Source organism: Centropristis striata, chromosome 4, assembly GCF_030273125.1.
Source record: "Centropristis striata isolate RG_2023a ecotype Rhode Island chromosome 4, C.striata_1.0, whole genome shotgun sequence".
NCBI lineage: Eukaryota > Metazoa > Chordata > Actinopteri > Perciformes > Serranidae > Centropristis > Centropristis striata.
In genome coordinates, this window is record NC_081520.1 from 26,837,874 (window position 1) to 26,862,150 (window position 24,277).

The 24,277-nt window shown below is 37.1% G+C and overlaps 1 protein-coding gene across 2 annotated transcripts in view; it reads right to left on the reverse strand.

Moving 5' to 3' along the window:
* The window catches only part of si:cabz01090165.1 (uncharacterized protein LOC100333421 homolog), a 533,531-nt gene that overhangs the window by 415,155 nt on the left and 94,099 nt on the right, over positions 1-24,277 (reverse strand). For both annotated transcript variants that reach the window (XM_059331258.1, XM_059331257.1), the window contains exon 2: positions 10,456-10,495. The gene's annotated coding sequence lies outside the window, so the exon portion shown is untranslated. The remainder of the gene's footprint in view (positions 1-10,455; positions 10,496-24,277) is intronic.

Genomic DNA, 24,277 nt, shown 5'->3' on the forward strand with positions numbered 1-24,277 from the left:
ACAGTGATGGCCTGTATATATATTTTACTGTATATTTTTGTTAAAAACACAGTGACAGTATATATTTACAGTGAAGTAATGTATTTAAAAAAACTGTAAAAAAAATACTGTTTTGGCTGCTTTTTTTCTTATTACTGAAACTGAATTAACCCATTTATCATTTTACGGTCTTTTACTGTCATGGTTTAGCAGTTTTTTACCATAAAATCTAAAGCTCCTACATGATAAAAGGCATTCGTCTGTTACCTCTTCAATAACTTGTTGAGGATTTATGGATCACTTTAGAAGTCCTTTGATATTTTTTGTTGAGATGAGGGAAACGAAAGCCTCTTCAAAACTGGGCAAAAACATTCCTCAGTATTTGGCTCGATCATAAGGTTACAGAGAAGATATTGATATCATATGAAACTAGAAGATTTAATCCACTGCTACCAAAATAATATTCAAGTTCCAGTTTTCTGTGTGAATCTGAAGTGAATGCAGCATCAGCTAAAATTTGTGTCGCTCCTGTAACACCCAGAAACAGGAATAGTCCTCCCAGTGTCAATAGAAAGAATAAAGAAAGTAAAGCTTGCTCAGGGTGCAACAGGGGAATATTTTATCCAATATGTTATATTTGGATAAATATAATGCTGTGCAGAGTAAATTTAACTTATAATCTTTTTCTGACAGATTTTCAGTTTGGGTTCGAAGCTGTCATGTTTAGGCTTGGTAACTCATGGATATATGGCTGTAAGAACAACACTCACACACTCACACATTGTGTATAACAAACATGGTGAACAGCTGTTGTTATTAATAACTAGCCACTCGTTGATGGTTGATCCATTGTCTGTAAGGGGTCAGGCTTAGCACAAGAAGAGTAAAATTTAAACTTTTATAGTGTTCGTGGCTCACTCTAACTGACTTCCTGTGAGAATGATGTTATTCTGAGACCAGATCTCCAAAAATAAAGGCCGGTATTGAGACCTTACTTCATCTCCAGTATGTGTTTACTCTTGGGCTTCCAATCTAAGAACCAGAGGGATCTTTAGGGTTATAATTCTTTTGGGAAGTTGGAGTCTTTTTACTGACCTTGATCACTGAGTCTTGGACCCTGTGGCTGAGCCTCTACAGCTGTCAAAGGACAAATGAACGAGAGACTCAAACTTGAGGATGCACAGTTGAGTCGTGAACTAATCTTTTCCGTTTCCTGTCCTGACTGAGCTCCCCAGTCTTGGAAAAGATCACGAATAACTCACCACTATCTCTTACAACTGTTGGGAGCACAGTTACACCATAGATGGAATTTATTCATTTGTGCAACTTGGACTGATTTTAATGGAAATTGCAACAGGATTTTCCATTTGTCAGCCCCTTAAAATTACATCTGGATCTCTTGTTTGTTCTCCAACAAAGGACACAGCCACCATCTCTCACAGGTTTAGCAAAAAGTTATCCAACATAATCGGCAGAAGTGTGTCAGTACCACAAATTACAAAGTATGTATGTGTCGCGGCTCGCAGTGCAACAACAAGTTCTAAAAATAGCACACATGTATGGTCCGAGGATGTAAAAAAGCTGCAGTTTCTGTGAATTTATGTTGTAAAACCACTGACCTTAGGTTTAGGGGGAAAAAAACTCACAGTAAGGTGTTATAAAAGACAGTTTAAACAGTAAATAAATATATATAAATGTTGGAAGTGAAGTAGTTACAGGGGTCATGTGACGTGCAAGTTATGTAAAAACTGTATGTTACGTTCATAAACGTGATTGATGTAACCTAACTTAAAAATCGTTTAGTCTTGTTTCACATGGGATGCGAATCTCATTCTCCTGGGTGAAAGTCCGCCATTTGTTTGACCCATCCACCACCCCAACCTCCAATCAAATGCAGAAATTTGGACGCATTGCAGTGTACGGTTAAATACGGGAACCTCACCTGGAGTTGAATGCTCCACTGCTACTCTCCTGACCGCACCACTGATTTACTTCCTTTTCACTTTTTATGCTGCCAAACAAAACCAGTTTGTTCTGTTGCAGCTGTTGGAAGTCAGCGTTTCACTTTCTGACTCTGAGAAATTCCTCTTTCATTTGCAATTAAAAATTAAATTAAAACACTGTTTACCTCCTTCAACCAAAAAGCTGTGAAAACTTTGAAGTCTGTGCTCCAAGTGTAAAATATTCAGTGAACTTGTTTGAGTTTATAAGTTTAAGTACTTTTATCGGTTACTTCGGTGTACTTTGCCAATAAAGCTGACTTTAGGGGGAAAAAAATCCTCTTTTTGGCCATATTGTGCCCTTCGGTGTCATAAACTCTCGAGGCGAGCCATCTGAATCTGGTATATATTAGGGCGTGGTATTTAAATGACGCTTATTTCGAGCCGCCACATTTATCAACAGCCGATCATTCTTGCGCTGTGATTGGAGAGATACAATCATTTGATGAATCACACATGAACCCTGTCGTAAGACGAAATATACGCTCAGATCTGCGCGCGTTTCTACGCTCGACTGATAAATGAGGGCCTTTTTCCTCTATATTTAGACTATTCAGACCCTAGAGACTATTTTTAAAAAACAGACTAGCAACAAATTTAGTGACTTTTTCCTGGAGTTACTGGAGGCTTTTGGAGATTCGTTCATACTCTTCTTAATGAGTAGAAGAAGAAGATTACTTTATAAATCCCACAATGGGGAAATACAACCTCTGCATTTAACCCAACCTTTTTTACACACAAGTGAACACACCATGCAAGAAGCAGTGGGCAGCACATTACTGCGCCCTGGGAGCTGTGCAGGGGGGTTAGGTGCCTTGCTCAAGGGCACTTCAGTCCTAGACCTGTCAGTACCAGGATTCGAACCGGCGACTCTCCAGTTACAAACCCGATTCCTAACCTCTAGGCCACGGACTGCAGGTGACGTCCCAAAGCACTCACAAGGCTCAGTGAAGTTGGGCAGATCCTCTCTCCCAAGCTACACCCATTGCAGCTCACAAAAGTACCTGATGGAAACGTGCCTATAGTTCCCTCTTCTTCAGCTCCTCTTTCTCCCGAGACTCTCCTCCACTCTTCCTCTCTGATTTCAGGGCTTGTAGACACCCAGACCCCCCTCTCTCTGGACTTGTACCCAGACTGCTCTCATGCTCTCTCGTCACACTCTAAAGCCAACTCTTAGGTTTCAAGTTATAGCGTAACTCCACATCAAACAAACTTTATATCACACAGCTGCAGAGTCTGAATTCTTCCGCATAATGGTAATTATACAGGAAACTGATTCATCAACACCTCTAAAATAACTTGTTGGATAATAATCTATTTTTATCTCCAGACGACTCTTATATAAGTCGTCTGGTGTCTGATGCCATCTGTGTGTCTGCACATGTAACAGTCTGGTTCCTTCTTTGTTTAGATTAGTGAGGCATGTCCACAGCCATTCCTCCTCCAGCCATTATAAAATAAAAAAAGATCAGTTTTTAACAGAAACCTTGAAGTGTCCGTCTGCAGAGAGAAGCTGTGGTTTAAACAGTTTGTTGCTGATTTCATTAGGTTTGATCTGGTTTATCTCCTTCCTCTGAGTGAAACTTTACCATCATAAAGTGCTATATGAATAAATAAACTGTGCTGCTTACATATTGGTGCAGTGAAGCATTCTATAATCCATCTGCTTCCTGTTTAACTTTCTCCCTCTGGTCCCACTAAGCAACACAACAGTGGATTAATTGTTTCCCTTCCTTCGCTGCTTCATCTTTAATAAAAATGTTCAAGGACTAAAATCGCTCTTTTCTGCATGTTCCTGCTCACATATCAGAGCAGCTTTTTCAATTATGCTTTGCTTGCTTTACAATTTTAACCAGAGTGATCATTAACTGAGAAGTCTGGGGCCATAATATCACAGAAACACAGGACAATGGCTCACCAGTTAGTAATAAATACTCCAAATATTTTCCATGGAGACGAGGTAAACTGAAAGGAGTAATCTGACCTTCAAATCTGTAGAGCACACCAGAACAGAGAGAAGATTCTTCAATTCATCAGTTATAATTCTGTTCATATGATGTTTATTATAAGAATAATTGGATACTGGACCCAAACATGACACCTATGCAATGAAAATTGCTTGCATAACCCGAGAAAAGTCTCTAATACTCTTCAGTAAGTCGTGCTCCTCTCTCCTGATCGCACAAAGACTGATTTTTAAATGGCTTTTCTGTTTTAAAAGAACGTTTTACAAATATAAAAACCTTCATGGATCAAAGAGTCATTCATACAGACTGTAGTTAAAAATAGACAGGACTACAGCCTATACTGGAGTTTCATGAAAGCCAGAAATATAAACGCTTGACATCAGACAAGCAAAATGATGCCAAAATATTATTGATATTGTCAAAAGTCACCAAACAAAAAACTCACACATGAGAAAAAAAACACAAAGTTGTGAGAAAAAACTCAAATTTATATATTAAAAAAAAGATACAAATTTTATGTGAAATAAAAAAAAATATGAGAAAAGAGTTACAAATTTACTGGAAAAGAACTTACAAATTCATGAGAAACAAATCACAAATTTCTGAGAAGAAAAAAATCACAAATTTCTGAGAAAAAAGTTACAAATTTAAGTCTAAGTCCAAATAGAGAGAGTCATTATTGAGCTTGTTTGCAGTTCAGGGTGTTTTTCTCTGATCTGTGTTGGTCATTTTAAACTGAATGTGCTCTGAACAATAAAGGTATTTTAATGTTGAATGCATCCGGTGTGCCTCAGACTTGTATTTTTTATTTTTGGAGACAAAATCTTCACACGACAAAAACACTTTCTGCTGCTACACTTCTGTGCAATATAAATATTCTATTTCTACAGTTTTATATTTTAAATTTATACTTTATTTATCTGACATTCCAGAGTACAATTTCTGTGAGACAATGCAACAGAATTTGGGTCAATGTGCATATTTTTATGTATAACTGAATGAAAAAAAGTCTAAGTCTAAGTCTACACATGCAATAAAATAAATAAAATATATTTAAAGATAAAATATATTATCTTTGCACAGTTGCTGAGTGAATATCCGTCACAAAAGATGAGCAAACCCTAATGAACATGCTTGTTAACAGAAGAACATGTGTGAGGGGGCAAGAGGATTCTGCTGTTTTACTTTGAAATATGCACTGAAATAATAATGTAAGGCTGCTAGAGCTGCTGCTCTGGTGTTAAGATTAGGACGCATTAACATACATGACAAATTTACTGGAAAAAACGTACAAATTCACGAGAAAAAAAGATACAGATTTATGAGAAAGAAGTTACAAATTTACAGGAAAAACCTTACAAATGTATCTAAAAAAATGACACATTTATGAGAAAAAAATGACAAATTTACTGGAAAATACATACAAATTCATGAGAAAAAATGTACAAATTTATCAGAAAAAATGTACAAATTTATAAGAAAAAAAACCACAAATTTATGAGGAAAAAATATACAAATTTACGAGAAAAATTTTACAAATTGACAAGAAAGAAGTTATAAATTTACTGGAAAAAATTTACAAATTTATTAGAAAAAATCTACAAATTTATAAGAAAAAACCCATACATTTATGAGAAAAAATATACAAATTTACGAGAAAGAAGTTATAAATTTACTGGAAAAAACGTACAAATTTCTGAAAATAATATTAAAAATATATGAGAAAAAGAGAAGTCAGCCTGTGCATACTTGTGTTAGGATCAGGACGCTTTAACATACATGAACTATATTTTAAATGTGTATAAATATAAATGACTCCCACCTACACACGTCCTGCACTAAGTGGAGAGCTCATGCAGACATGCAGTGCAGCTCTCACTCAGTCAAGTGCAGGGCAGCAAAGAAACACAGGCACTAAATGTGGAGGACACTATAAGTGTGGCTCATAAAAAGTGTATGAGATGGTATTTGAGCTGAAGAGAGCGGAGGAGAAGGTGAGCTTAAGAACGGCAATAAAGAGATGATCCATCACTTCCTTTAAAAGCAGAGCAGTTGTGTTTTATTTTGGGCTGTTTGGAGTTAGTGCAGGGTTAGAGATGTCTGATAACACGAGCTGAACAAAGTGATAAATCAGCAGCCGTCAGATACCTGGAAGTCTGAACTCTGCTGCTGCTGCTGGATCAGGAGACTGCTGGACAATCGGCAGCTGATCTGAACATCACGACACTTTGAGCATTAATCAGCTCTAACCATTAAAAATACAAACTGCAGTAAATCATAGACAGGTAGGCCTGAAGCATTCAACACAATATTATACTGGAGCTGCTTGAAAACCACGAATATAAACGTTCGACATCAGAGAAGCAATGATGCCAAAATGTTATTGATATTGTCAAAGGTGACCAAACAAGATGAAAGAAGTTAAAAAATTATGAGGAAAAAAGTTACAAATTTACTGGAAAAAAAACTGACACATTTTTTTGAAAAAAAATCACAAAAAGAAAAAACTACAACACAACACAAATTTATAAAAAAAAAATAAAAAAAAAGATACAAATTTCCGAGAAGGAATTAAAAAAAAATCTGAGAAAAAGGTTACAAATTTACTGGAAAAAACGTACACATTTATGAGATTTAAAAAAAATCACAAATTTATGAGAAAAAAATCTAAAATTTACAAGAAAAGCTCAAAAATGTATGAGCATTTTTTTTTTTTTACGAGAAAGAATTAATAAAAAAATCAAGAAAAAAGTTCAAAATTTACTGGAAAAAACCTACAAATTTATGAGAAAAAAATCTCAAATTTATGAGAAAACATTTACGGGGAAAAAGACGTACAAATTTACAGTACAAAGATCACAAATTTATGAAAAAAGATACAAATTTATGAGAAACAATTTTTTAAAAATCTGAGAAAAAAGTTACAAACGTATTGGAAAAAAAACCCCTACAAATTAATGAGAGAAAAAAAATCTATGAGAAAAAACTTACAAATTTATAAGAAAAAAGTTACAAATATACAGGGGAAAAAATCTGAAATTTACAAGAAAATTTTAAAAATGTATGAGAAAAGATCACAAATTTAGGAGAAAATAAAATCAGAAAAAGTGTCAGCTCTTCCCCTCACAGATTCTGTCCAACAGAAGCGTTTCCATAAAGAAACTAAACCAGAGAGACACAGAGAGAAACACACTGTGTGTCTCAGTGTAATTTGTATTTTAACTTAAAAAAAAAGAAAGAAACAGAGTCTAAATAAAAGCTGTGAGGCTGGTGAGCATCCAGGTGGAAATGACTCATAGAGGTTTTAACAGTGTGAAGAAACAAGTCACAGATAAACTCAGAGAAGCACAATGATGCCAAAATATTATTGGGGGAGTTTCTGCATCGCAAACCAAGCAGACAGCAGAGAGGAAATACTGCAGCAAGCCGAGGGCTAACTTTAGTTTCAGGTATGAAAGAGACTAAAAATACATCATTCAACACAGAAATAGACGGAGAGCTTTCAGTTTAGAGCTCGTTCAGTTGACGGCCTTCGCTCCGGGCTTCAATAAAGGTTAATCTATTTATGATCAGATAAAGATGGATTGAGTTTTTAGTGAATTATAAGCCTTGCTCCTCAGTGGGCTTTTAATGTGAAATAAAGTTTGCGGATGATGACGAGTCCCAACAGGTGAAACAGGCTTCAGGAAGCTGTCACAGTAAGTCCTTCATGCACCTCCACAAACAGCAGGCACAGTGGCTCATTAATAATAATTGCATTGATCAGAGCACCGTATGTACACAGATGTGTCCGACATGCCCGAGCTGCAGCCCGCTGGAGATGTAACTGAATGAGAACATCAGGCTGACGTGAAGCCATCACACTGAGCTGCTTTCAGACGGACAGATAGACAGCAGCATTTATTTGATGCTGTACACCACAGTGCTCTACGTTTCATCACACATTCTGGTCTCACCACTGTGTGCTGGATCGCTTAGTCAACTGGCCCTCACTAATTTTATGGACATCTTCTTCTACAGGGCCATGCTGGGTCTCCTTCCGTCTTACTGATGTAACCTCCTGACACAGATCAACAGCAATATTCAGCTTCGTTCCTCTAAATCAGGGGTATTCAACTAAAATTTTAATAGGTCCAGTGGGAGAACATTTCCTCAAACGAAGGTACGGAACATCATAATGTTAAACATCATGAATTAGTGATATATATATATATATATATATATATATATATATATATATATGAGTATATATTTATATAGAGAGAGTATATGGAGTTAATTCGAGTAATCATAAAAAACCAAAGACTGGGTTCTAAGAGTTGATTATCTGCAGGTCAGAATGCAGTCCGAACCAAAGGAAGGAAGAGATGTCAGAATCAGCAGCAGCTGAGATCCAAATATGGTCAGACCATCACAGAACACACACACACACACACACACACACACACACACACAAGTTGACAAGTGTCAACAATGATTTAAAACTCTCAAACAATACATTCAAGTGCAAAAAGTGATTCTGTCCAACAGACCAAGAGTTTACAGAAAGAAACCAAACCAGAGAGACACAGAGAGTCCAACAGGCTGCAGAGGTGGAAGCAAACTAAGACCAAAATGACTAATTGTTGACTAAGAGAAGGCTACCCTGATAGGGATGCTGATTCATTTTCTGTTTAGCTGCTTGCAAAATGCACAAAAACAAATATTTCAATGGCATGTAGTCTCTAAATGGATCAAGTAAGGAGTGATTTGTATTTTAACTATACTTTTTTTTTATTTAGAGTCTAAATAAAACTGTGAGGCTGGTGAGCGTCCAGGTGGAAATGACTCACAGAGGTTTTAACAGTGTGAAGAAACAAGTCACAGATAAACTCAGAGATAAAAACTAGAAGCTGGACTCGCTCCACCTCTTCATCACAGCTAGAACGAGCTCAAAGCTAACGTTCACTGTTACATTCACCAACATCATCACATTCATCACAAGTCACTGTTTAACCTCCATCAGCTGTTTGTAGGAAGAGCTGTCCGCTCTTATCTGCGGTGTGTGTGTGTAGATGAATGACTGCAGTTTTACTTACAGATAACAGAATGTGGTGGATCCATTGTGATCAGATAGAGGACGCTCAGTCATTACTGATAATGTCCAGTCTAATCTGATGGAGGCTGATGTCCATTACTCAGCAGATATCTGTGGTCAGTGGTCAGTGAGGCTCCATTAGAGGACGGATACTGAGAAAATGAGAAAACTTCTCACTTGATTGAGCCGTCATCAGGAGGGAAGAAAAGCAATGTGTATCCACAGCAACGTGTCAATAAAGTTATAAATATGTATACAAAACGTAACTGTATCCCAAGTCAGACACCGTTCGGCTAAGATTCTATCAAAATTTCACATTAACTATTAATATAAATGATTGTGTTATGTTTCCAGTTAAGTCTAACTTCTTATCTTTCAAACCGTATGTTGTTTTACCAGAGTCGGCCAAAGGACGCTAACGCCGGTGAATTAGCCGTGCGCTAACTGAATCCTAAATCAGACACTTGGATCTCCTCGCTGTAAAACAATGGGGGCTGCTGAGTTTTTTGGGGGAAATTGGATGATAACGGTGATATTTATTTGGCTTATTCAAAAACATCCATCATTATCAACACAGTCAGACCGTACTTCCGTCCTTCAGTAAAAATAAAGATGTACTTTTAAGACTGTCGCCTGAGTGTCGCCGAATAGTTCTTACTGCTTTCTCTAATCAGATGAACTTTCATATTGTAATTAGACATGTAATTCTCCATGTACATAAATGAAAATCAATTATACCTAAACTGGTGGTGGCCATCTTATTCGAAATGAACGTGAAGTGCGGCATTGCAGATGTGTCCGATTTGGGATCAAATAAAAAAATGTAAAAAATAACTGATTGATAAAACATCTGCAGCATCTTACTACAGATGTCAAGAGATCTGAGAAGATCTGAAGAAAAAGAGGCGGCACTGCCCCTTTTTGTAGAGAGGGATACAGTCTCTCTATATAAAAAAAGTAAAATCCAGTTAATGCTCCAGTTAATGCAAACATGAATCAGTCAGGTTGAGGTGTAGGGAGGCGTGTAGTCAGTGTCGTCAGATCCCTCTCGCTCCTCCACACTCCAAATATGATCTGCTCCCTGTTTCTGGACCCATTGGCCACAAACCAATGGGTCCATTATTTATACAGTCTATTGTTTTATACGTGTGTGTGTGTGTGATCTCTGACACGCCTGAACCCGACTCTCTCTCTATGACCCCATCATGCATCTGTTGCTGCAGTAATTGGCACCAACTCTTCCACACATGCAGCCTTTAAATCCACAATCCATCCTGCTGTTTTTCTCTCATGTGCAGACAAAGGTTGTGTCCAAAGCCTGCGCGTGTTTCATCAGAAATATTCCTCACAGTTCAGACAGAGTTCAGTCTTTGATACAGACGCAGAAAGCTGTAGTTTTAAGTACAAAGAAATGATCGAAAGTTTTTCTTACCTTTGTGTCATCTGGAAGCCAGATCAATCCTTCCTGACACCTGCAACACAAACAACATTTTCTTTTGTTAGTTATTTCCCCAAAGTTGTGTTTGAAATAATTACTGCAATATGGCATAACAATTAACTTCAGTAAGGGAAACATAGTAACATTTTATGATCTCTCAATCTTCTGCTATACTGCCTTGAATCAGTTTCATAAATCAGCAAAGAAAAAGTGAAAACTGTGAAAACCAAGAAGCTATTAGTGCTGTTGCACATGACATTTTGCATAGTTAACATCTTTTTGTTTATATACGGATACGCTGCTGAATAAACTCAGTAGTCTAACTGTCAATACTCGGTTCCCACTAAAGATAGACATTTTTTTCAAATAAAGTTAATATGTAATTAAAGACTAAAATAGAAAAAAGATAGAAGATAGATTTTTTTTAAATAAAATAAATATATAATTAAATTCTAAAATAAAATGTGATGTTTATAATGATAAAAACACATAATAATTTGATAAAAATTATAAATATTTTTTTTATCAAACAATAAATGGTGCATAAATTACATTTATCACTGCTGTATAAACTCGTCTAACTCTCAGTCTCTCAATATTTGGTTCCCTCTAAAGATAGAATCTTTTTAATTTTTAATTTTTTTTTCAAATAAAATAAATATACAATTATGACTAAAATGAAAAAATACATAGATTTTTTAATAAAATTAATTAATATATAATTAAATGCTCAATAAAATATAATGCTTATAAGAAATACAAATAATAATTATATAAAAATAACAAACAAAAAAGTTTTTTTATCAGACAATAAATGGTGCATACATTACATTTATTACTCCTGAAAAATACCGAAGTCTAACTCTCAATCTCTTTTAAAAATAAAATAAATACATAATTATTACTAAAACAATACATATACATATATATATTTAAAATAAATAAAGATATAATTAAATGCAACAATAAAATATAAAATAATAAAAAAAACAATAATCCGTATGAATATAATAATAATTCTATAAAAATAATTATAGTAATAATTTCCTGCAACAGTTTTGTTTTACCAAACAATAAATTATGCATTTATTTGGGGACTACTTTCAGCGGTGGATTAATCCAGATTTTGTGAGTGAGTTTTTGTGACAGGACAGTGTGTGTGTGTGTGTGTGTGTGTGTGTGTGTTTGTTTGTGTGTGTCTTAATAATGTGTTTTTAACAGTTTTGGGGCGACAGTGGAGCTCCGAGACACAGAGGACGAAGATATATCACGCTTTAAAATAAAATAATAAAAAAACCCATTCAAACGGCGACTCAAACAAATTAGACGGCACATCTTTATACAAGCTCTCAAACATTTTTAGTGCAGCCGTTAAAGGGAGGAAGGGCACCGCGGGGAGACGACATGCTGAGGAAATCATGAGTCAGATTTGATGTTGCGAGAATAAAGTTGAACCCACTGAGTCATCACGACACCAATTCTCATTTCATCTTTCAGCGTTTGTTGCCAAACTGCATCTCTTCGCAATGAAGACGCGCCGGAACGGAGAAACTCGCAGCAAATGGATTCATTTTAAAGACGCACATGCAGCTGACAAATAGATGTCATCACTGAGGAGAAGGAATGAGAGGAAGAATAAATTACAGGGACGAGTTTTGTTCCATCTACATGTCTGTGGATCTGATGGATGACTGATAAACACAGAGAGGGAGGGAGGGGGAGAGGGAGAGCGAGAAATGGATCGATGGATGAGGGAAGGGAGGGAGGGAGGGAGGGAGGAAAGATGGAGGGAGGGGGAGAAAGAGAGAGAGAGAGAAGGAGGGAGGGAGGGCAGAGAGAGAGAGGGAGGGAGGGGGGGAGGAGAAATGGATCGATGGATGAGGGAAGGAGGGAGGAGAGAGGGAGAGAGAGAGAGGGAGGAGAGATGGAGGAAGGAGAGATGAGGGAGGGAGGATAGATGGATAGAGAGGGAGAGAGAGAGAGAGAGGGAGGGAGGAGAGATGGATAGAGAGGGAGAGAGAGGGAGGGAGGGCAGAGAGAGAGACAGCCAAAATATGAGCAAAATATAAACTGATCAATCAACCATGAAACTCTTCTTTTTCCAATTAATGTTTGTACTGAGTCGTTCTCTCCATTTTTCTCCTCTCCTCCTTCTCTCCTCCTCTTCTCCTCCTTTACCTTCTCCTTCCATAACTCACAGCTCTGTAAATCTCATCAGTGTGTGTGGATTATCACAAGCCTTCCCAGACTCTCTGCCTCTGAATGAAATTGGACTACTTGAGTTTTTAAAAGCCGGCCGGCTACTTTGATCTGCAGATATCGTCGCTGATATCACGCAGCGCTCGACATGAGAGCGAGTGTGTGTTCATGAGCTTAAGGGCTGCTTCCACAAAACCACAAAATCCTCTAAAAGTGAAGACACACTGGTTCTCGTTTTGGGAAGGAGCGTCAGGTAGAAGTGACCTTAAAATATATACAACATTTCTGGGTGAGGAGCCTGGTTATGGGCTGATAAATCAAAGGATCATCAACAAAATATACATTTTTTAATCTGAGCAAGAACATAGAAAGTGCTTGCAGAGAACGATGTTAAAATCAGAAGAGGTAAACATATGTATATATGTATGTATATTAGTTCCTACTAAAGGTAGGCATTTAATTAAAATACAATATTACTAAAATAGAAAAAAGATAGAAGAGATATTTAAAATATATATATATATATATATATATATATATATATATATATATATATATATATATATATATATATATATATATATATATATTTTAAATATCTCTTCTATCTTATATATATATATATATATATATATATATATATATATAATTAAATACTAAATAAAAAGTGATTTTACTCTAAGAAATAAAAATAATAAATAAAAAAGTTTTTTATCAAACCAATGGTGCATATATTACATTTATTACTGCTGAAAAAACTCAGTCTAACTACCAATACTTGGTTCCTACTAAAGGTAGATATTTTATTAAAATTAAATATATGATTATTACTAAAATAGAAAAAAAAATACTATTTCTAAAACAAAGGTTACGTGCAGCTCTTCATAGTCAGTTATACAGTAAATAATAATAATAATAACAATAATAATATTAATAACAATGATAATGCATTTTATTTATGGGCGCCTTTCTGAACACTCAATGTAACCCTACAAAATAGACAATAAAACACTCAGTCCATCAAACAAGCAGTCATAAAAACAGGCAATAAAACTACATACAAATACTAATGGGGGGGGGGGTCTTATTGGAGTCTGGCGGCTGCAGAAAGTCGACACTGGTTGGCGCGGCGCCAGCGGTGCCCGGCGGTGACCCGTGATAGGAGCCCCATGTTTCACTTTGAGCTCAATCAATTTGCGAAGGTAAACACAAGCAGCAGTTAATGTGCTAATGACCGTCCTCAGTGGGCTGCTATAATCTTATAATTGAGCAATAACACGATGCACAGACACGGCTACAGTTACAGCAGCAGTACGGACCTTTAAACTGAGACACAATCTCAGGAATCCTTTCAGCTCCATTATAAACCTGTCCATAACACTCACACATCATACAATACTGAACAAACTTGCAGACAAGAATAACTGCAAACGGACAAAAGGAAATTAAAGATGAAAACAAAGACAACTAAACAACAAAATAATATTTCAGATCTCTTTTATCAGTTTCCAAGCATTCATTTTGTGTCAGCCAGTTCAGAGAGAGTGTGCAGAAAAAGTCGACTTCCTCCGAAGGTTATTCGTCTCCTGACTAAACTGCTGAGTCAGGGAGTGTCACAGGGGGCAACCAGCCCACCACAACCACCCAACAGCCCATGGATGCACCAATGACACGTGATAAAAGTTCCCTCTAGGGTGGCCTTCCAACAAAGAAAATGTGAGTAAATGGTGGGGTAAATGGAGAAAAAATGAGAAAAATTCCTCTAGGATGCACTTCCAAGAGTGAAAGCGTGATGAAGAACCCAATGGAGTTCCTGCTAATGGAGAAAGTGTCCTCTGAGATGCCCTTTAGGAGGAGAAAAGGTCATATAAAGTCCTCTATGAGACCTTAATGTTTATTGGATGTGATGCAGCCTTACAGACTGACCTACATGCTTTAAAACTTTCTGCAAATTGGTGCCCTTTTTATTTTTCTGACCTGTCCCTCAGACAGCCTGTGTAAGTACAAAATTGTAAGTAATATAAGTCTCCACTATATTCACTGGGTCTGATTTATAGGTTGCAATGAATATAAATTAAATACGGTGTCAGAATTAATCTGAAAAGCTTTCCAAGTCATGTTTAATTACTGGAAACTGTATCTTGATAGAAGAAAAGTTCCACAGTGCCCTCAGTAATGACACTCTGGGTGAATAAAGATTTACTTTAGACCGAAAATTACTTTTTTTTCAGTAAACATCCACCTAAAAAGACACTTTGATTACAAGCTGAAGTTAAAAAGTGCATTCACATATCCCTTAGTAGCCTGGTTTTGGTTCGTAATCTATAGTTTTGATCATATTTGGGAAATTATGTTCACATGCCACAGGGTTATTAATCTCCCTGCATATTTTATCCTCATATAAGGATTTTCCTTCCTTCATAAGGTTTAGTTGCAGCACCAACCAGTTGTAGGAACCAACTAAACCTAATGAACAAGATAAAATCTGACTTTTTCAGATCTAAAGTGTGTACAGCAGTTGGTCCCCATTAAACTTTGTCGTGGAAAAACATATCACACACAGATTTAATATTAAAATTGTGTAAGGGAAGCTATATCATTCGATTCTATATTAAGATGCTATAAAAATATCTGAAGAGTAATAACTTGCTCACCGTCCTTAGTCAAGGTAAAGGAGCTGAGTTCTCAGTTGGCCTTTGTTCTACACACCCACTTGAAGAAAAACACCAGACCAAAAACATCTGGAAATGCAATCTCCTTGTTGCAATTTCTTGTGCAAAATCTGAAGATGTGGCCGAAATCACGTTGCTGGAAATGTGATGGGAGTTTCAGTAATGACGTAAAGTGGAGAAAAAACAGTTTCTGGAGGATAAGGAGAGAGAGGATATCGGCTCTCACTGGACTTTACTTCTACTTTGTCTTTTTACGGGCACTTTTCCTCCTTTTACTGCTGTCTGTCTACTGTCTGTCTACTACTACTAATTATGTGCAGAACTGTATTTTTAAGTAGCTTGCTGTATTACATATCATGTTTCTTCAATGTGGATTTGACTTATTGACTCTCATGTCAATTTTAAATAGGCATCAGTGTTTTTAGCAGTTAAAAGTAAGTGTAAGTGACTAACAGGCCACCACAACTTTCTGCTCTGGCTTTTCCAACTTTTTGTACACATATATGGTAATAATAATGCTCAGAAATTATGTGAATTGCAAAGTGTTATTTTATTGAAACATGTCATATTTTCTTGGCGGAGGATCTCCAAACCCCCCGCAAAACATGTGCTCCTCTGTCCTCCACAAACACAAACATATTCCAGGTTGTATTATGTGTGTGCAGGAGAATCAACAGGTTATAATCTGCTGGTTTGTTTTCATTTATTGCCCCATCTGTTCACCACTAATGAATAATCACGGGGACAGGATATGAAACAATTATCCCATAATTCATTAAATCCTCAGAGTCATTTATTATGTTAAACTCTGGTTCTAGCTCCTCATGTGTGTAGTTTAGCTGCATTTCTTTTGGTGTTTTGGACTATTTGCTCATCAAAAACAAACAAGTGACTTTTATAAGGAAAACAGATGAACCAGCATCAGTGGTCTAACCTGAGACCTTCCTCCATCATAACAAGCCTTCACTAATATCATTCTGCTCTGTGAGTTCTTTAATGCTGCGGCCTTATTAAACATGATGGCAGAAAACAAGTGGGGAGGGCACAGGAAAGTTCAAGCAGACTTTGATGCTGAGTAAAGAAGCCGTGCTGCAGGGAGCTATGCATTCAAGGGGAGGCTAATAGTCTATTATTGTGTGGTTTTCCTTTTAAAAGTTAGTATATGGGCTAATGGCATGCAGCTGGGAAGTTTTTATGCTGATGACAGTGTATAGTTTCAAGTATAAGTAAAGAAGAAAACAAGAGAAGTGCTGATGCATGAATGTATTAGCATTCAGGCCAGCAGACGGGCAGGCTGGACCCAGTGCACACTCATATATGCAATATATACATTCAATACATACATCACAACTATATCCACACAAACAGAGCCATAACCTGACGAAGAGGTGTATCAAACTAAGTTAAACAAGATGTCTTAATATCCGCCAGCTGAAAAACAACTTTTCTGCTGAGGGGAAACCCCAAAAAGTAAAACATGCAACAAGTACAACAAGAAGCCTTATTATGGGGTTATGAAACAATGGATCATCCCATTGAGAGTCTATGTGGGGGCTGGAAGTCTTATTTTAATAAATCAGAATATGCATTTATTAATCAGGGCAAGAACATAGCGAGCACGAGCAGAGCACTTTTTAAATGTTTGAACAGATCTGTGTTAAAATCAGAAGCAGGAGGTACGTAGAAACAGCTGATGGCTGCAAAACAAGCCATGAAATCATCCAGAAAACACATTTTTCTGATTATTTAGACACCACATGAATGCAGCACAAGGGCTCAAACTTGCAATGTTAGAAAAAGTGGAAACTAATTAGTGTATCTGCCCCTCAAACAAACAACAAACAACCAAACAATGGGGACAAACTGCATCAAACACTTAATCTCCTTTCAGAAATAATGAAAAATATTGGATTGGATTTGGACGTTACAGCTGCTTTGATTCAGTCAGTAGAAAGGGGAAGATTTCCAACTTTTTCTCTCAAGCTTTGACCTAAAAATGAAATCTCAGACAATGTTTTTGAAGCCATGAGAATATTTCTGTTGAGAGAAACAGGATGGGACGCCTGCATGTGATCTGATGAGTGTTTACAGTGTTCATAATGTGACCCTGTTAAGAATTCTTACTCATAACATAAATAATGATTAATTTATGGTTTAAAAAGGTTCATATTTGGTTAAAACTGTTATTAAAAGTGTATTAAAATGTGAAAGGAATAATTCATGAAGGTTAAAATAGTTTGATAAAAGAGTAAGGTGCAATAAATAAGATTAAAACGACACAAAGTGACATGGTTAAATATTTTATTTTGAAGAAATTCATGTGGAGATAGGAAGTACTGATTGAGAAGAACTGTGATCCAGGTATTTTGTTTGGTTAAGGCTTAATTGACAGGTTGAGACAGGAAGTGTGAGCATGTGTGTTTTTGGGGAAAACTTGACGGAGAAAAAAGAAAGGGGACGACGACACGACGAGGCACAAGGGGCACGCATGGCAGCGAGTGTGAAAGTATACAGATAAAAGTTGAGTGTGTAGTTTTCAGTGTCTAAGAGAAAGTCTGCTCGACACTCGGAACCCGGACATTGAAGCTACTGCTGTTTAGTGTACAGCTCGAGAAGTTTCAGCTCGAACTTCTGTCGAAGCTGCACTGTTTTTAGCTTAGCCCAGCTACTAAGCTAACTCGTAGTGTGTTGTTAGCATTCGCTATCAAAGCAAACGGACTTAGCCGCGAGGAGCTAAACCAGCTTCTTGTATCGGATGTGCCTTGTGGTCTCAGCGCGCGAGCATGCGGATTCGGATCGGCCGCTGCCAGTGTGTGTGACTCGTCGTCTGTGGTCATCGTCCCGGGCTGCCAGGCCGGCTCCATCGCCTGCTCACCGGCCTGTCTTCATTCTAACCGCGGTGTCGCCTTCCGGACTCGGACCGGATCGGCCGTTCTTTGGATCGGAGGTAACACTTTTACTGTACTGTTCCCTGATCGTTGGGAGTAAAGTTGGATTTCCTCGCTCTCAAAAGTCACCATATCAGGCCTGCAACGGGGTTTATTTGTTTTTGTGTGTGTGTGTGTGAGTGTGGGCCCACTGAGTTGTGTTTGAGTTTATTACTGACTAACTAAAATTTAAATATTTGGGGTTTGATGTAATTTGAGTAACTTGAAGGTATTTTTGAAACTTAAAGAGTAGTTTTATTTAAACTTAAAGGAGTAGCCTACATATACAGTATTTTTTGGAAGGGAACTTAAAAGTGTTCTATTTCACCGAAAAGGGTATTTTTCATTTCTTGATCTAGCCTAAGTGTAGTGATAACAAGAAGACAACAAATAATTTACTTTAACCATGTTTTCTGTTAAAGTGTATTGATGTTTGTTTGAATGCATTTAATAATTGAAGTAAATCATTGATTTGTTTATTTTTCTAAAAAGAGTCTCCTTTGCATGTTTTAGGAGAAAGACACTCAGATAAAAAACATTTTATTCACAGTCCTATTCATCATTCATGACCTATTCATTCATTCAGTGAATTCATCTAGGTGTATCAGTTGATTGTTTATTAAAAAACAAAATCCAAATCACTATTGAAAATGTACTTATAAATCCGGGTTAAAATACAATTAACAAACCCAAAAGCCTGCCCTTAGTAAAAGGTCTATTGAGGGGAGTGCTACAATAATAAGGAAAACTGAAATGTTATATTCAATTTTGTTTAAGTAAGTAAAGTAGATGATCCTAATTCATCTGTTGGTGGCATTTTTAACAAAACTACAATAAAAACGTTTTTTTCCTTAACCATCTATGAATGAATGACTTTTCCCACTTGTTGCTGTGACAATAATTTATTTTCTGTTCATACCTTCTTCATGTCTCTGAGCTGCTGTTCCACCTGACAAACAGCTTAAAAACAAGTTAAAATGGTTTCTTCTACTCTTCAAAGAGGAAGTGGGAGAGACCAAGTGCTGCCAGAGGGGGGTCACAAACTGGACATCTAGCTCAGATTCTTTTGCAGTATTTTTGTTGTGCACCAAACACACAGCACACTTATCCACAGTAAAAGCTTTGATTGTAGAAGTTTTTCCTCCCTGTGGCTCATTTGGTACATTGCTTGTGTTAGTCCAGGTTGCACTTGCATATTTAGTTTTCTTTTTGTAATTTCTCATACCTGCTCCAAGGCCAGATCTTTTATCGCCTCAGGAGAAACTCAGCCAAATGAGCGTATTGTTTCTTTTCTTAGTTTGTGTGAAAGTCGTGCCTCTGACTCGCTGCAGACATGGAGCTCTGGCTCAGAGATAAAGGGGTTAAGGACAGTCTGACACACAGGACAGCCTTCAGCAGCACACAGCAACCTCTTCACACACACACACACACACACACACACACACACACTGCTGCCTGAAAGGAAAAGACCTTGTGAGAAAAACCATTCAATATTTTACATCTACCTTCAGGTGATTTCAAAAGCCACAGAAAAGCTCCTGCTGCAGAACGCCTCGCGGAGATCTGCACGTTGTTGCAGATCTAATTTACAGTCAGACTTGTCCAGAGTGACTATCAGAAGCCAGAAGCACTAAACCTGTCACCTCTACTAACAGTCACTCAGGGGTTAAATGGTCTGTGAGAGGGAAGCTCTGATAAAGATCATGTGTGATGGTGAGGAGGAAAAAATGTGGACAGAAGATTGAAAAGTTGATGTTTGTGTTTATGGTGAAATGAGGCATTCCTCTAGTTTTATTGCCTATAGATGAATAAATAACGGCCTAATTCCACAGTTTACTGTCTGGTTTGGCTCTTTAGCTGCTTAATGTTCTTCTTCTTTCCGCAGCCAGTTGCTAACTTTGTCTGAAGCAATTTTATGAAAACAGCTGGACTGAAACATTCAGTAATGCAGAGATACTATCACTATGAGCCACAGCTCTGCAGAGAACTCAACCCTATTAGTAACCCACACCCATTACTGATTTAATATTTAATCATGGAAGTGAAATTAATATTCACAGCAGTGTTTCATGTGACTTAAGTGCTCTGGCTGCTGGATGTGACACCAAATAATTAAATAATTAATCCCTTACTTTTCCAAACATATCTCAGTTACCAAAAGACAAAACAATGCAGTTTTTAAATGTTCTTTTTAATGGAATCTGGTGCAATGTTTACATTAAACCGCAGCAGCATCACTTCCAGCACCGACCACTTTATTAGGTACACCATGTCCAACAGCAGAAGACACAACACGTCCAACAGTCGGAGACACAACTCGTCCAACATGTCCAACGGTAGGAGACAGAACTCCGAAAATTTCTCAGGAGAGAAGCAGAGCAATGCGTATCCACGGCAACGAGTCAATAAAGTTATATATAACATTATATAGATATAAAAGAGGACGTTTACTGATTTGGTCTCATAGCTTTGACCCTTTCACACTGTATTTTCACTTAATGACAATTTATTTGAACGTTTTGTTCAGTAAAAATGTCTTGTTCAGTGTTTTGTTGGACTAACAGACACTCCAAGGAGTCGCTGCTCAGTTTTCTGAGGTAAGTAACATACATTTTGTTTTTTGCTAGCCTAAACTAACATCCCAGTTAATGCTCCAATTAATGCTAACATGAATTAGCAGTGGCTTCTCTCAGTCGGGTTGCCGGTGTAGAGAGGCTGTAGTCAGTGTCGTCAGAGCCCTCGCGCTCCTCCACAGTCTATGCCAACACAACCCGTCCAACACATCCAATAGCAGGAGACACAACACGACCAACAGCAGAAGTAGATGAAGTCCACATCGCCACTTCATAAGGTACACTTATAAGTGTACTTTTTACATATTGTACTAAGCTAAAAACACCAAATATGTCAGCATGTTGGCGGCCGTTCACTACTAAATCTGTTGTGTTGACCCCTCACGAAGTGTTAACTGAAGGCTGCAGGACATCGTCAGAGGAAAAGAAACTAAACAGGACCCTCAGTAGGCGAGGAAAGAGTTAAGAGAATCTCCTGCTCAGCTTACAGTCTAGATAACAGAAACTGGTTACTGACACGCTTGGCCTGCTCATGGACTCAGTGTTGTACTGCTGCAGAATGAATACAGGGTAAACACTGGAATATACAGTATTTGGCCTTCTCGGCATTAAAACCAACGTTTCCCATCAGGCCTCCCTGTCACAGGTAAACACTCAGTGTGATGACTCTGCTTTAAGCTGTGCATGCACGATAATATTAAGAACCAAAGTTGTGTGTTTAAGTGAAGGGAGTTGTGGTAAAAAAGGCTCCCTGAATAAATGAAGGGTAAATAAATCCTTTTAAAGACCTGCATAATAAGACAGAGGGCCACAACTGTGACTCATTACTATTAGCATCCTGTCACAGCAGCCTTCCTCACTGCACCGCTGCAGCTCATTAACCCCCCTCACATCTTCACTGCACCTCTCCAGCTGATTATCTCTACTGCTTAACACACACACACACACACACACGCACTTGCAGCATCCATTTTGAAAGAAATCAATAAACTTTTGGATGTCTCACTCTGTGTTCTTAAAGAGAAGTTTTCTTTTATTTGTTTAGAAAACGGCTGCAGCTCATGAAAACTTTACGCTCCATTTTTTTTCCATCATGCATTTAGTTATTTGGACAAAGCATGCATTACAGTTTCCTGAAGCCAAAAGTATCATCTATAAGCTGCTTGTTGTGTCCAAATCCAAAACCCTTAAATTTACAATTATATAAACACAAAAAAACTGAATCAAAGGATGATTATTGTGATATGATGTATAATGATAAATGCCTCGTCAAATTAGTTAATTATCAGTAATTAATAAAACTAGTTGACTTATTGTTCCAGCTGTTAGTAAGTATTGTTATTAAACATCTTACTGCAGGTTAGCTTTTACCTCTTTACAGTGGACAATAATGCCAATGCCATGTTATCTAATATGTAGAAGAATACAAACAAAGCGGGGAAAATGTTTCTTCAAAATTTCAACTGACATATTAAATTGTCAGAGGACCTAAATATTTCTTAACACATGTCAAATCTACCTCTGTCCACATAAAAAACTACAGCAGAGATCATTATGGTGCCTGCAAAATAAAAAGATGATGAAAATAAATAAATAACATGTAGAAAACTGTATCAAATTATAATTTTGATAATTGTTATCAAGTAATTTTCTCTTGATCAATGACTTAATGACTGCAGTTTGGATGGCTTTTTTTGAGTCTCTCCCTTTTTTGTGAACATAAATACCATATTCTGTGTCATGTAATGTGTAGAATAATGCAAACAATGTGAAAAATGTTTTTTCAGATATTAAACTTACAAACTAAGTTGTCAGAAGACCTAAATATTCTTTAACAAATGTCAAATCTACCTTTTGCACATTGAAACTACAGCAGATATCAGTATGCTGCATGCAAAATAAAAATATGATGAAATTAATAAATTGCATGAGTGTTTAGTTGTTGTCACCTGTCCAGGTACCATACACATTAACATTCAGTGGGCAGCTGCAGGAGGACAGGTGCAGAGAGTCTGTGACCACATTAAAAGTGTTTTAACAACACAGATGGATTTAAAAACATATTCATTAAAGTGGTGATGGATTTGTGCTTTGAAACTGCCTGTGAATGCAGATTCAGCTTATCCTTCACTCTGTAACACAGAGGTATAATGCAGCCAACAGAAGGACGATTACTCTGAACGCGTCCACATAAAGTCTCCGGCTGGACGTCCTCGTTCAGCCGCCTGTCCCCGTGGCCTCGGTGTCAGCCGAGGAAAATAGATTTTACAGCTTCTTTCTGCAGACACATCTCTCCAGCTGCTCCCTCGTTCTCTCTTTTCTTCTCCCACACTGATCCCCTTATGTTCTCTCTCTCCGTCTCTCTCTCCCTCTCTCCCTCCTCCTGTCATTAGGTTTGTAGAACTCTCTTAATGCAGCATGACTTGCATAAACTAATGGGCCAGTTGAAATTCACCTCTCCCTCTCATTTTCCTTTTCTTTTTCTTTCTACACACTCATTTCATCCTGAACCTGTTTAACCCTCGTTCAGTCTCCAGCTGTGTGTTAGGAAGTAATGTGTATGTACAGTCATGAAAAACATTATTAGATCACTTTGTTTTCTTCAATTTCATGTTCATTTTAATACCTGGGACAACTAAAGGTACATTTGTTTGGACAATTATAATGATAACAACAAAAACAGCTCATAAGACTTTAATCTAAGAGCTGATATCTAGACATCTTCCATTGTTTTCTTGATAATGATTTTGTTTATTCCTTAGAGAAAACAAAGGTCTAATAATCATTTCCATGACTGTACATATAAGTTCTCTGTGTTTACTACAAAGCTCAAAAACTTAGCTGCATGTCAGAGCTACCAAGATACCACGTTAAAGAACTGAGATTAGCGATGGTATTACAGTTACATCAGTGACGACAATACAGATCAGTGTTCAGAGTTCAACCGTTCAAGTAACACCAGCAGTCAGAAGACAAGACAGGCTGCAAACAACTGATTATCCAAAGTACCTGAACCACTTTATGGGGATGTGAAAGTCAAAGGGAGATGTTGGTAGTTACCAGGATTTTATGGTTGCAGTTGGTAGGAATGCAGCTCAGTTTGAACTATTCTGTATAAGACTTGCATTATGGATTACTGTGCTGATGATTTAATTTGTAAAAGAGTCGTATGTAACACCTTCACATAATATTTATATTCACAGTGTTTGTTTTGCCCGACCAACACTCCAAACCTCATGATTATTGAAAATTACACTCCAATTATTTAAAAGAAAATGTGGAAATTTCAATATTTCTAAGTCTGCAATCAGGATGTTTTTTGTTGGTTTTTTTTTTACATGAAAAATGACTGTTGTTATTGGAAGGTACAGCATCTTAACTGAAAAAAACATCATATTTCATAAGCTTTTCACGTGTTACATTTGTAAACATTTTTAAAAAGCTG